Source organism: Actinia tenebrosa, unplaced genomic scaffold (genome assembly GCF_029948245.1).
Source record: "Actinia tenebrosa isolate PJP-AT-01 unplaced genomic scaffold, QUT_ActTen_1.0 PGA_scaffold4__44_contigs__length_22323623, whole genome shotgun sequence".
Lineage (NCBI taxonomy): Eukaryota > Metazoa > Cnidaria > Anthozoa > Actiniaria > Actiniidae > Actinia > Actinia tenebrosa.
Genome location: NW_028292581.1, coordinates 21,287,909 through 21,299,429, shown reverse-complemented (window position 1 = coordinate 21,299,429; position 11,521 = coordinate 21,287,909). Strand labels below are relative to the sequence as shown.

At 39.0% G+C, this 11,521-nt stretch overlaps 1 long non-coding RNA gene across 1 annotated transcript; it reads right to left on the bottom strand.

Moving 5' to 3' along the window:
* Window positions 1-1,369: 1,369 nt before the first annotated feature.
* Window positions 1,370-5,334, bottom strand: LOC116299867 (uncharacterized). The gene is made up of 4 exons (XR_004197528.2): window positions 5,104-5,334; window positions 4,839-4,910; window positions 4,029-4,091; window positions 1,370-1,501 (listed from the first exon to the last, which is right to left on the bottom strand). It is a non-coding gene; the product is annotated as an uncharacterized LOC116299867 (long non-coding RNA).
* Window positions 5,335-11,521: the final 6,187 nt, after the last annotated feature.

Here is an 11,521-nt window from a genome sequence, read left to right as displayed (position 1 = left end):
GTTGTTAGTGAGTTATCCCCCTTGTTTGGTACCTGTCATTGTTTTAACAATGCTTAAAAGCTTAAAAGCTGTTCTCCTCTTATAAGTTGTTAAAACATGTGATCATCCAGAATCCTCCCACCACCTCCCTCCCCCCTTCCCGAAGGCAATAAATAATGACCAATCGAAACCTAAATAAGTACTAACAGAGTGTTTAACATAGTGCTTAATGTTGCACATGAAGCTGTTCCCCAACCAATTGCAAAGCTTCCTAATGTTGATATTCTGTTACGTTGCAAACTCCTGTGAAATATTTTAATAACAGTATAACTACCACCACCACCGCCACCACCACCACCACCACCGCCGCCGCCACAACCACCGCCGCCGCCACAACCACCGCCGCCGCCACAACCACCGCCGCCGCCACCACCACCACCACCAACACCACCACCACCGCCATTTTTCTTATTGTAATCGATGTAATTTGTGGTAAATAAAAACCTTTGAACCTTTGGATTTTTACTTGATTAAGGTTTGGGTTCAGCTTGTTTTGGTAGATTAATTTGGGTTGGTTAGTTGGTTTGTGTTTGGGTTTTGGTGTATATATGTTTTTTTGGTAGATTGGTTTGGGTTTATTAGTTAGTTTGGGTTAGTTTATTTGGCTTGGGTTTGAATTCGGTGTGTTTTTGAAGTATGCATTTAGAACCTTGTTGAACTTACAAATAAACTGAAACTATTGTTGTTGGAGGTTGAATAAATGAATAGTCTCGTTCCCATCTTAAGAGTCTGTTTTCCATTTTATTCATAGTTGACCTTTTTGCAGAACGGAGAAAAACTAGAAAATCACATCTAAATAATAAACTGCTATATAGAGGGAGGGGAAGAGGGGTGGTTGTATATGTTGGGGGGGGGGGGGGGGGCATAAATAATATGCGTCACTTCGCTTTGGAGATCAACTAAAGGACTCAACTAAAGCATTATATTACATTCATAACAATCGCTCCCAATCGAACGAACTCAAACGAATTATGAAAAGCGGCTGTTATGTACATGCAAGTACTAAACTACTCAGATACCAGAATGCTAGTATTTACAGTGCAAATACATAATCAATTGATATCTTCTCTTGTTTTATCAGTGCTATTTATTTTTTAAAGTACCACTACGATGAAATTTTGATGTATCCAATGTAAACACGTGTTAAAGTAATTTCCAAAAGACGTTTTTATCAAAATAGATTAAAAAATGGATATAAATTGGTAATCCTTTGCCAGTTTTCAGACAACGGTCCGCTCTGTTCATTTGCAAATTATTTTGTACTAAATGATGCATGCCAGTTATAGATAATCCATGCCAGTTATGAATATAGTGTTTGTATCAGAGTAGCGCCACTCGGGCGTTACTAAATTATCTTGTAAATTTGAGTGTACGTCTGAGTGAGGTGATGTGTTTTACTCACCATGAATTTGAAAAGAAAGTCCATGATTCAATTGTTGAAATAGTATTTCCTTCGATAGTCCTAAAAGTAAAAATATAGGCCGATCTTTATTTACTTTTTTCCTCATTAGCATTTAAAAAATATCAAGCTACAAGCAAACCGACTCCAGAAATCGAAAGAGAATATCTTATTAAGTAACTACTGAAAATTTGAGAGTAATATGTGTTAAATATTTTGGGAGTAACATTTTTTTGAAAGCGGTATGTTTTACAAAGGAATGTATGGTCGTGTAGCAAGACTTGCCACACAACCAAACATTTCTTTTTAATTTATAGTGCTTTCAAAAATATTTTACTCCCAAAATATTGAGCATATTACTCTCAACTTATCAGCAGTTACTAAATAAGACATTCTCTTTCGATTTCTGAAGTCGGTTAGCTTGTAGCTTGGAACTTTTTGTGCTAATGAGGAAAAAACGTAAATAAAGATCCGTCCGTCCATCCATCCTTGAGGTGATATCAGTTGACATTAGGCCCTCTATGCTATATCATTTTTGATAACAACTTGGTATCGTCCTCAAAAATCATCTATTGATTGTTTCGATAAATTCCATATATTTTTGAGACAAGCAGATTTGGCTTACAAAGAAGTATGCATATTAGGAGACTTAAATCTTAACTTCATGGGTCTAATTGAATTACCAGTTAAGCCAGCTAATTAACGAACCTACCAGGATAACTTCAGACTGTAGATCACTTATTGATCACCTTAACACAAATGATAAAGAGAAGATTCTTTGTTCAGGAAACATATTCTTTATCGATAAGTGATCACAATAGTGATCACAAAGATATATCAAGTTTTATTCACGATCTCCATGCAAAATGCACAATGGCCCATTGTCAATAGTTTAAAAAATATTGATATTGTTATTATCCTATAAATAAAGTCTTATAATTATCGTAGTAATACAACTATCCATAAAGCTAATAATGAAAGAATAAAAAATGTATATGTGGAATGTATTACTATGTTACTATTGTTATATTATAGGTAGAGTCTTAGTTTAGGTCTTTGTGAAAACGATCTAAAAGTAGCTATTTGAGCTAGGCTTTTTTAAATGCATTTTCGGACTTTGAGCCTTTGATAGAGGTTGACAGGCTGTCCCAAATTTTAGTACCTCTGTAAGTGAAACCCTGTTGACCAGTGGCAGTTCTGCACTTTGGGATTTGTAGGTCACTTTTCTTTCTAGTGTCTCTTGAGTGAATATCAGAACGCTTGACAAACATAGACAAGAGGTAATCAGGAGCCAAGGAGTTCATGCATTTAAGCATTAGCAATGCATCTCTTAAGTACAATGTGTACACAACAGGTACTCGTGCTTCTTTTCCCCAGACAGAATACTTGCGCGAAATTCTGTACAAGTTGGAGTTTAGAGATGTTTCTCTTAGCTAGTGCTTGACCATACACTGGAACAGTAATACAGCTTGCTGAAAACAAGAGAATGCATCTAACAGATGGCGGATACTGCTGATCATGGACAATTTACCCATAAGCGATGATACCAAGGAGTCCATATCGTCACTAATGGAGAGATGGTTGTCCAATATAACTCCAAGGTCTTTAACAGAGTTATCCGCTAATTTGGTATCATCACATGGCATAGGACTCAACGTCACAAGACTCACAAACAGATGGTAAATCATTGATATAAATATTCAATAACAATGGACCCAGTATTGAGCCTTGAGGTACCCCATGTTTGAACACCAGAGGACTGCCTTTGACACTGTAAACCATGAAATCTTGTTGAATAGACTTTTCATGAAATTTGGGATTAGGGGATCAGCTCTTAAATGGTTTCGATCCTATCTAAGTGAGAGGCAATTTTATGTGAGTGTTCAAGGGGGCACATCACCTCCTCACTCTTTCAACTGTGGTGTTCCTCAAGGATCGGTTTTGGGACCTATTTTATTTTTATTGTATGTTTCACCTATCGTCGAGATAATTTCACGCTATAATATCAGCTATCATCTGTCTTTCGATATTGATTATAAACACTATGATCTCTGCGTCAACTACACTTAGTATTGATAATATTAATATTGTATAAATTTGTCTTCTTCTCTTTTGCAATTGTGGGAACTTATATATTTATTTTTGTAATAATCGAATTTTTCTTACTTTTATTATATCTATTGCAATGTTTTTTACACGACCTCTAGGTAGACCAAGTTAAGTCTCTTATATGGTTCTTAACTTTCATGTCTAATGTTAGAATTCTGCTGAAATAGCTCGGGGATCGCCTGGAGTACCAATCGTTATTCGACTTGTCCTTAAGGACTATCATCTTGTACTTAAACATTGTAACACTACCTTACATGTGACATGTTACACCATAGGACTACTATCATTTTGTACTTACATTGTAACACTACCTTACATGTGACATGTCACACCATAGGACTACTATCATTTTGTACTTACATTGTAACACTACCTTACATGTGACATGTCACACCATAGGACTACTATCATTTTGTACTTACATTGTAACACTACCTTACATGTGACATGTCACGCCATATGACTATTATCTTGTACTTACATTGAGATTACTAATCCAAATATTTCTTGCTCCAAAACTTCTATCGAGTTATTAAAAAGAATCCTGAAACAAAAAGAAAGCTGTGAGTCGAGCGTTGTGTGCATAAAATAGTAAATGTAGTGGTAGTGAGTGTGGGTGAAAGCAGGCCGACATCAGCGAGAGCTGACAAAAATAATCAGCCTGCTCTAACAAGTAAAATAATAATAATAATAATTATCTTTATTTACAATTTGTTTCAATTTTGCTTAAAAATTTCTTAGTTTACCGAGTCCAATCCATGGGCCTTGAGAAAACAAGAATACGTTTACGATACGAGGTATAATTAAAATTAAGGAATATAAAACGGCGCGCGTGTCTATATACTGTGATATAAACATGATGAGAGCTGTAGAGCAAGATAGAAGTCGTAGAGAAACACGAGTCGCAGCCGAGTGTATTTTTGGACTTCTCGACTTCTCTTTATAAAATATTTTTGAATGACTTCGCGCGAGCGTATCTCGGTCCTCTGATATAAACACGGTAGCCAGCCAATCAGCGCACGCGTTATATCTCAAATATTTTATAATAAAAAAATAAAATAAATAAATTAAAAGGGAAAAAAGAAATCCTTTGTGAATTAACCCCAGTGCCCCTATGACAACAATGGGACTCAAAGAACAAATAATATTTTAAAAAGTTCATTTTAAAAAGTTCATTTCAAAGTTCATTTTTCGAATGGTTCTTCTGGTCGCAGTCTTACACCCAGCCATTCTTCCACTTATATATCAAGTGTTTCTGTGTTTAAAATTTGTTTATAGAAGATGTACTTACGCTTCGTCGCATCTACAAATACCCACAAAAGCATGTTTCCTCAGGCGAGTAATGTTGTTGTTTTGAATATCTCTGAATGAGATGAAAAATATAAATGTATATCTATATTGAGTAACCGTTCGTCCGTTCGTCCGTTCGTCCGTTCGTCCGTTCGTCCGTTCGTCCGTTCGTCCGTTCGTCCGTTCGTCCGTTCGTCCGTTCGTCCGTTCGTCCGTTCGTCCGTTCGTCCGTTCGTCCGTTCGTCCGTATTTTTAGCTATACTCACATTTTGTTCATGTTTAGTTTTGTAATGATCCACGGCTCTATGTCCTTTAGGTTATTTTGATGTAAAATCCTTAAATTTTCAAATGTTCTTTTTTACTATTATTACATAGACACACACACAAAAACTATGCTAAAAAATAAAGTAGAAATATAACTACCCAAATTTCACAGATAAAATAATATAAGTTAGAATAGAAAAAAGCGTATTCATACTATCATGAATTTTCGTTCATTCCTTTAATACACACAATCAAAAGCCAGAAAAAGCCATCGTATATGTTACCTTTTCTTTTCATTAGGCGGTGCGCCTTATGTGTATACTACTTTATCGTGTTAGTACTAGAAAATACCTCGCAGTGCCTCGCAGGAGCCTCGTAGGAGCCTCGTAGGATAAAGAGCTGTTAAGTGTGACGTCAGTCGTATGACAAAACGACTTCCGGGTCAAAAACGAAAAGCAGTTATATAAAAAAACTTCTTACTTTTTGTTAATGAAAGAATATTTAATCTAAAGTTCTAATAGCGCAGCGCGGTTATTACGTCACGAAATATGATACCTTTCGCGTCACTCAGACAAACAAACCATCTCAGTAGAAGAGGAATGACTGCAAATATAAATACTTCGTATCTAAATCCACTTAAAACAGCTACAAACTTGACTGAAAATGATGGAGTTCCTGGATCCAGGTTTGATGCTGACCCGGGAAACTATACTGTCTACCAGTTAAAGCGTTGGCTTAAATGCAGAGGCCTAAAAGTCACTGGAAAGCGTAGCGAACTGCTCGCACGTGTTCAGGATTGTATAAACGCTGGAAATTACCGCATTCTTGATCCGAGTATAGATGGAGGTAGGTGGCTCGATATTAAGGTATCCAAGGAATACAGCAAGGACGGAAAAATAATCAAAGAGCCAAAGAATAAAGTCCCTGAAATACCTACATCGGGCTGGAAAAACTTTCCATCCAATGACATACCGGCGCAGTTCAACTATGGACACGTTTATTTCTATGCTTTATAGAATCGCTTCCATCACGATCAGAAAGTGAAGTCGTAGATCAAACGTCTGATGATAGTGATGATGAAGCAAAGGGACACGGACTCGGACATATGACTGACAAGCCTTTCAAGAACGGACGTAAATATGTTGACTCTGGCTTCGTACACGACGTTACTGACAACAAGAACAGTGATTATTATTTCCTTCGCGCGCACGTTTGGCCCTCAATGAAAACAGATCTTCCTCACAACGTATTGATAATTTTATCGATTCAAAGTGGCGCAGTTATACATGCATCGTGTGAGCCATGCAAAGCGTCAGAACTTGGCCGATGCAGCCACGTAGTTGCGGTTTTGCTGTTGTTATTAGACCACGTCAAAGAACACGGACATATCGTAACTACACCATGTACTAGCCAGGAGTGTTCATGGAACAAAGGAAAAAAGAGAAAGAAAAATCCCAAAAGACTCTCAGATGCCAAATATCCCTCCAAAAAAAGGAAAACACAAGTTCAAGTTATAGATTTCGATCCACGACCGCCTCAATACAGACAGGTAACATCGTCAATGACCAATAACTTTGTCTCTCGGCTACAATATGAAAATGCTAAGACCGGGAAAATTTCTATGTGGACGACACAACTGAAGGTTTCATATAATGATTACTCAGTAGACGATATTTGCTTGCCTTTGTTAAGAGAGAAGGTAGAAATCCTTGTTAAGAACTTAACTCCCTCATCACTCACCCAACTTTCTGACACAGAGCAACAGAGCCAAAGTGAAAAATGGCACTCTGAGAGATGGCTTCGACTAACCGCCTCCAAATGCCTTGAAGCTGTTAAGATTGGAAAACTTGTACTTGATGGATCCAAAAGTGCAGCCAGTCGAAGTGCGAAGTTTATATCATCTTACAAATGGAATATGGAGAGTGAAAACTATCAGTCTGTTTGGATGGCAAGAGGCTTAGAAAATGAAGCCGATGCTATATTGAAATACCAAGCTCAAACAAAGCATCAAGTTGTGGCATCTGGATTGTGGGTTAATCCCAAATACCCCTGGCTAGCATGTTCTCCTGATGGTCTTGTGGAAGAAGATGGTTTGCTAGAGATTAAGAGTCTAAAGGTTTTTCATGATCACACTATTCAAAGTGTGATCCAAGAGTCTGTTCTATCACAGGAAGTCATGAAAAGGCAGTGCTTTTACATAAAAGACAACGAATGTCTTTTAAAGCACAGTCATTCATATTACTATCAAACACAAATGCAACTCCTTGTAACAGAAGTGGAAGTCTATCGGGGTATCTTGAATCACTATTACATCTTCCCCAGCAGCAATGTTTCGTACTGACCATTTTGTCAAAAAAAAACGACGAGAAAATATAAAGAAACTAGCGAGCGTAATGAAAACCGCTTTACATTTACTATGACCTTTGTGTTCTGTTTGTCTGAGTCATGCGGGGGGTCCGATCTCGTGACATCTATTTTTAGTATAACCGCGCTGCGCTATTGTCTCAGGTGGAGATTAAATAATTTACAGCATTTTTCACTATATTTTAGAGTTTTTGTGGATCCGGAAATACGTCACAACTTAACAGCTTCATTCAATGTGACTCAAAACTATTGTATTCATAATCTACGTGTGTTTAATATTGTTTCGTGTTGCGGATTTTGCCTTAACTACTTAAATAAAAAGATGCCTTATACTCTGGCTCCTCTACACACTTACAGCTCCAGCAAATGGTTAAGCTTCTTAAAATAACTGCTTTTAAGACGATGAATTACATAGCCTTTGATTTCCCTTTGTAGAATAAGAGGACATGATTCATTTAGTTCGACACGTAATTACAGTCAAACAAGCTCACGCGTTGACCCCTAGAGTCGATTAATGATTTGAATTTTCGAATTTTGATTTCATTATTCAGTTGAAATTTACAACGTCGAAAACGAAGATATGAAAATTCCAATCAACTTTAAATTCAATATACGACATTTTGATTGGTTAATCAGTGCTAACACAGCCGGAAGACCAAGAAAACATGGCGGCCAGAAATAGTCTTGGCCGTGTTTATGTGCTGGGAAAGCCTTTACCTGATATTATTCGACAGTAAATTGTTCATCTCAGCAATAGCGGATTGTCCAACAAAGCGATTTCGCGACAACTGAAAATTTCTAGTTAGGGAGTCCAGAAAATACTTCAACATTATCGACGACATGGAACTGTGTCTCCATTTTGATCAAGGCGGGAGCGTTCCCTACGAAATTACTGATGTATATCCTCCAAGTAATTGAGGCATGGAAATTACAAAACCTAGTGTGTATGCTTATGAAATAGGAGAGGGACTTCTGCTCGAAGGTATCTGTAATTTAGATGATTTACCAGCTTCTTCATCACGAGTCGAATAATGAACTGAATTTTCATTTGAATATTGCAATATTGCATTATTCCGGTTCGTACGTATAAAAGGAATAATTGACTAATGATTTCATTAATCGAATCTAGGGGTCAACGCGTGAGCTTGTTTGACTGTAACGATGTATAACGACAACACTTTAGAATAATGAAAATAATGAATAATAATAATGCATACGAAAGGAAAAACCTATATGTTATAACTTCGTCGTATAATCCTGAAACAGGGTGGAGGTTTGGTAAAATGAGCGTTCCCCTCAACACGCAGCATTAGACTAAGGCAAAAGATTCGTTAAAGACCGGGCCAGCCCATGCTGCCATCTTTAGTGCCCTTGCTCGGTCGCATCGGGGCATAAATAAAACTCCTTATGATTGTAAACTGGAAACCAGCTCCAAGCCAGCTCCAAGCATCATTAAAAGCAATTCGCCAAAGCTCCTAACCTCCCCCACGTATATTAGAAAATCTAGCATAATTTAGGGTCTGCTAGAGCACGCCACCTTTTCCACCTTTCCCTATCTTAAAGAACGAACTCACAATTTTTTCAGACAATAAGGTAGACGAAGAAAATGCAATTCTTCCATCTCTGTCTTTTCTCCATCGTTAACAAGAGATCTTTGAGAAATCAACACAAAATATCAATGCAGGCCATGCTTTGATGGCGTCACCCGTAAAAACGTATTCCGCTCGGTGACGTGCCAGGAATGAGGTATGTGACGTATGAGGAGTAATCAAGATCATTCATTATACAAATACATCATTGTTTTACCCATAGCTCTTACAGAAATTATGGCAAGTTAGCTTTAGCAGCAGTTAGGCGGACTCGCGGAGCGCCGACAAAGCCAAAAATCGAAAGTCGAAAAACATCAGGGGGGGGGTGGGTTTTTGGAGGTCGGTTAACCGCCCTACAGGGGGTCTTGCGCGATCGGCCGACACGCGAAAGGTGCCTAACTGCTGCTCTGTTGGGGTCGCAAATGGAGGGTAAAATATCTTATAAATATACGATGCATGAATGTAAGAAGTTCACCAACGACGTTTGCATAGTTTGTTTGACGCCTAAAGTTATCGTACCTAAGCCAGAACCCTTTTGGTGTTGTGGTAAAAAAATGCAGATAGAAGACGATACGTCAGCACAGTGTTACGAGTGTGGTAAAAATATTCGTAATGCCGTACCAAATGCTACCAGAGAGCAGTATTACGCCAATGGAGGTCGTAAGAAAACGCCATATAAGAGAATAAAATACTTCAGGGACTGGATGAGTCATATCCAAGGTTTACATCCGGTATATTTAGACACGCAGAAAATCATAGACCACTTAGAAGAGCCAACCCCACAAAGTCTACGAAAGACATTGAAAAAATTGAAACTAGGGAAATATTACAAAGCTATTCCCTATCTTTTGTCAGAAATTACCGGTAAGCAAATTCCTCATGTCCAAGAAATGGAAAGGGCTGAGTGGTTATTCTGTCGGCTGGATAAGGATATTCCTTATTACCCCGACGTAATTTACGAAATATTTTACAAAATAGACCCCAACCACCCCCTGTTAGAATGGATTCCGAGAAGATGAAATGTGCAGTCGAAATCCACCTACGTTCTTTTCAAAGCAGATGTCTACTGAGCGAGTTTTCTTTGGAGCTCCTCTTTTGCCTCCTGGTAGATCTTTTTGCGAGATTCCTCGGAAAGATCTTTCACGATGGTTTTTTTATTGCCCGACTTTAATTCGCCGTATTTCTTTTCCTCCGCGAGGATCAAAGAAAACTCCGTGTCGTCTATGCGGCGGTCCCGCAGAGCTTGGGAGACTAAGTCGGCGATGGTGTTAGCCTTTGCTCTTGCTAGGGCTATGTGTGTGTCGTGCTTGGATATCTTACCGGACAATTGCTTCATAATGCCTGTCGTAACAGCGGAAACAATGCCGCAGACAGCTCCAACGCTGGCTAAAGGAACGCCAACGACTATTCCAGGCCCGGTAAGCGAAGTAGCAACGCCAGTGCCTGTTAACGCCACGGACATGGAGCCGGAAGTTATCGCGATTTTATGTAGTATGCTTCGGGCTCTGGCGTACTTTTTCCTGACCTCTTCGTAGTGTTTCGCTTGCCCTTCCAAGTAAGCCAGTATTAAGTTCGCCTTGTTTAAACGAAAGTTCTCGGCGTTTAATTCTGTAGGACCTATGGTGGGAACATCTGGGTACAACTGAGGTGCTGAAGGTATAACATCCATTATATACTAATGTACGACGCTTTTGGGAATGACATAGCGGCGCAGCCACATCACGACAACCGGGATTATGCCAACTGGAGAGCATTTAGGAAGATGTTTCCGCATGCAGACCCTAGTAAGTTTGAAAGAAGACCCGATGGGATTTACTATAACGGCTCCAGGATGTACAGCAATGCAGACTTGGAGCAAGTAGGTGATCAGGTGCAGCGATTGACGATTGTACACCCCGTTCATAAAGAAAGGCCACCAAAACCCGAGCATAAAGCACCTAATTTTCCTAGAAACTTATTGTTAACCACGGAAGATTACCCATTTTACGATGCTGAAGGTGGTGTAAACAACTTCGAAAAGCTGGTAACGTTCCTGAAGATTTCAGTGGGTAGGCAATCATTTGATGTAGTAGTAAGGAATATCTATGGGGATACGATGTTAAAGCATACGTCGGGTAAAGAGGCCAGGGAATGGTTAGCAGGACCCAATATGCGATATTGGCCGCAGCAGTTAAACTTTGCTGTCTGGGCCGCCACTAAAGGTTGTGGCGTTGCCGCGGATATGTTTCACGTTCCGATCATGCGGTTTCACGTTGCCTTTACGGTAAGGAGGTTGTTGAAGGAGCTTAACGTACCTTTACCGGGAGATAAGGCATTTAATCCAATGAATAATCGATATAACGCCGCAGCCCTAGAAAGGTTAATTAATGAGTTCAAACCACAGCAAAGAGACTTTCGTTACAAAGAGGGTAAGACGCATGGCCTTGGCATCGTTTACGTTTGGGGTGCCAACGGTGAGAAGCCGGCC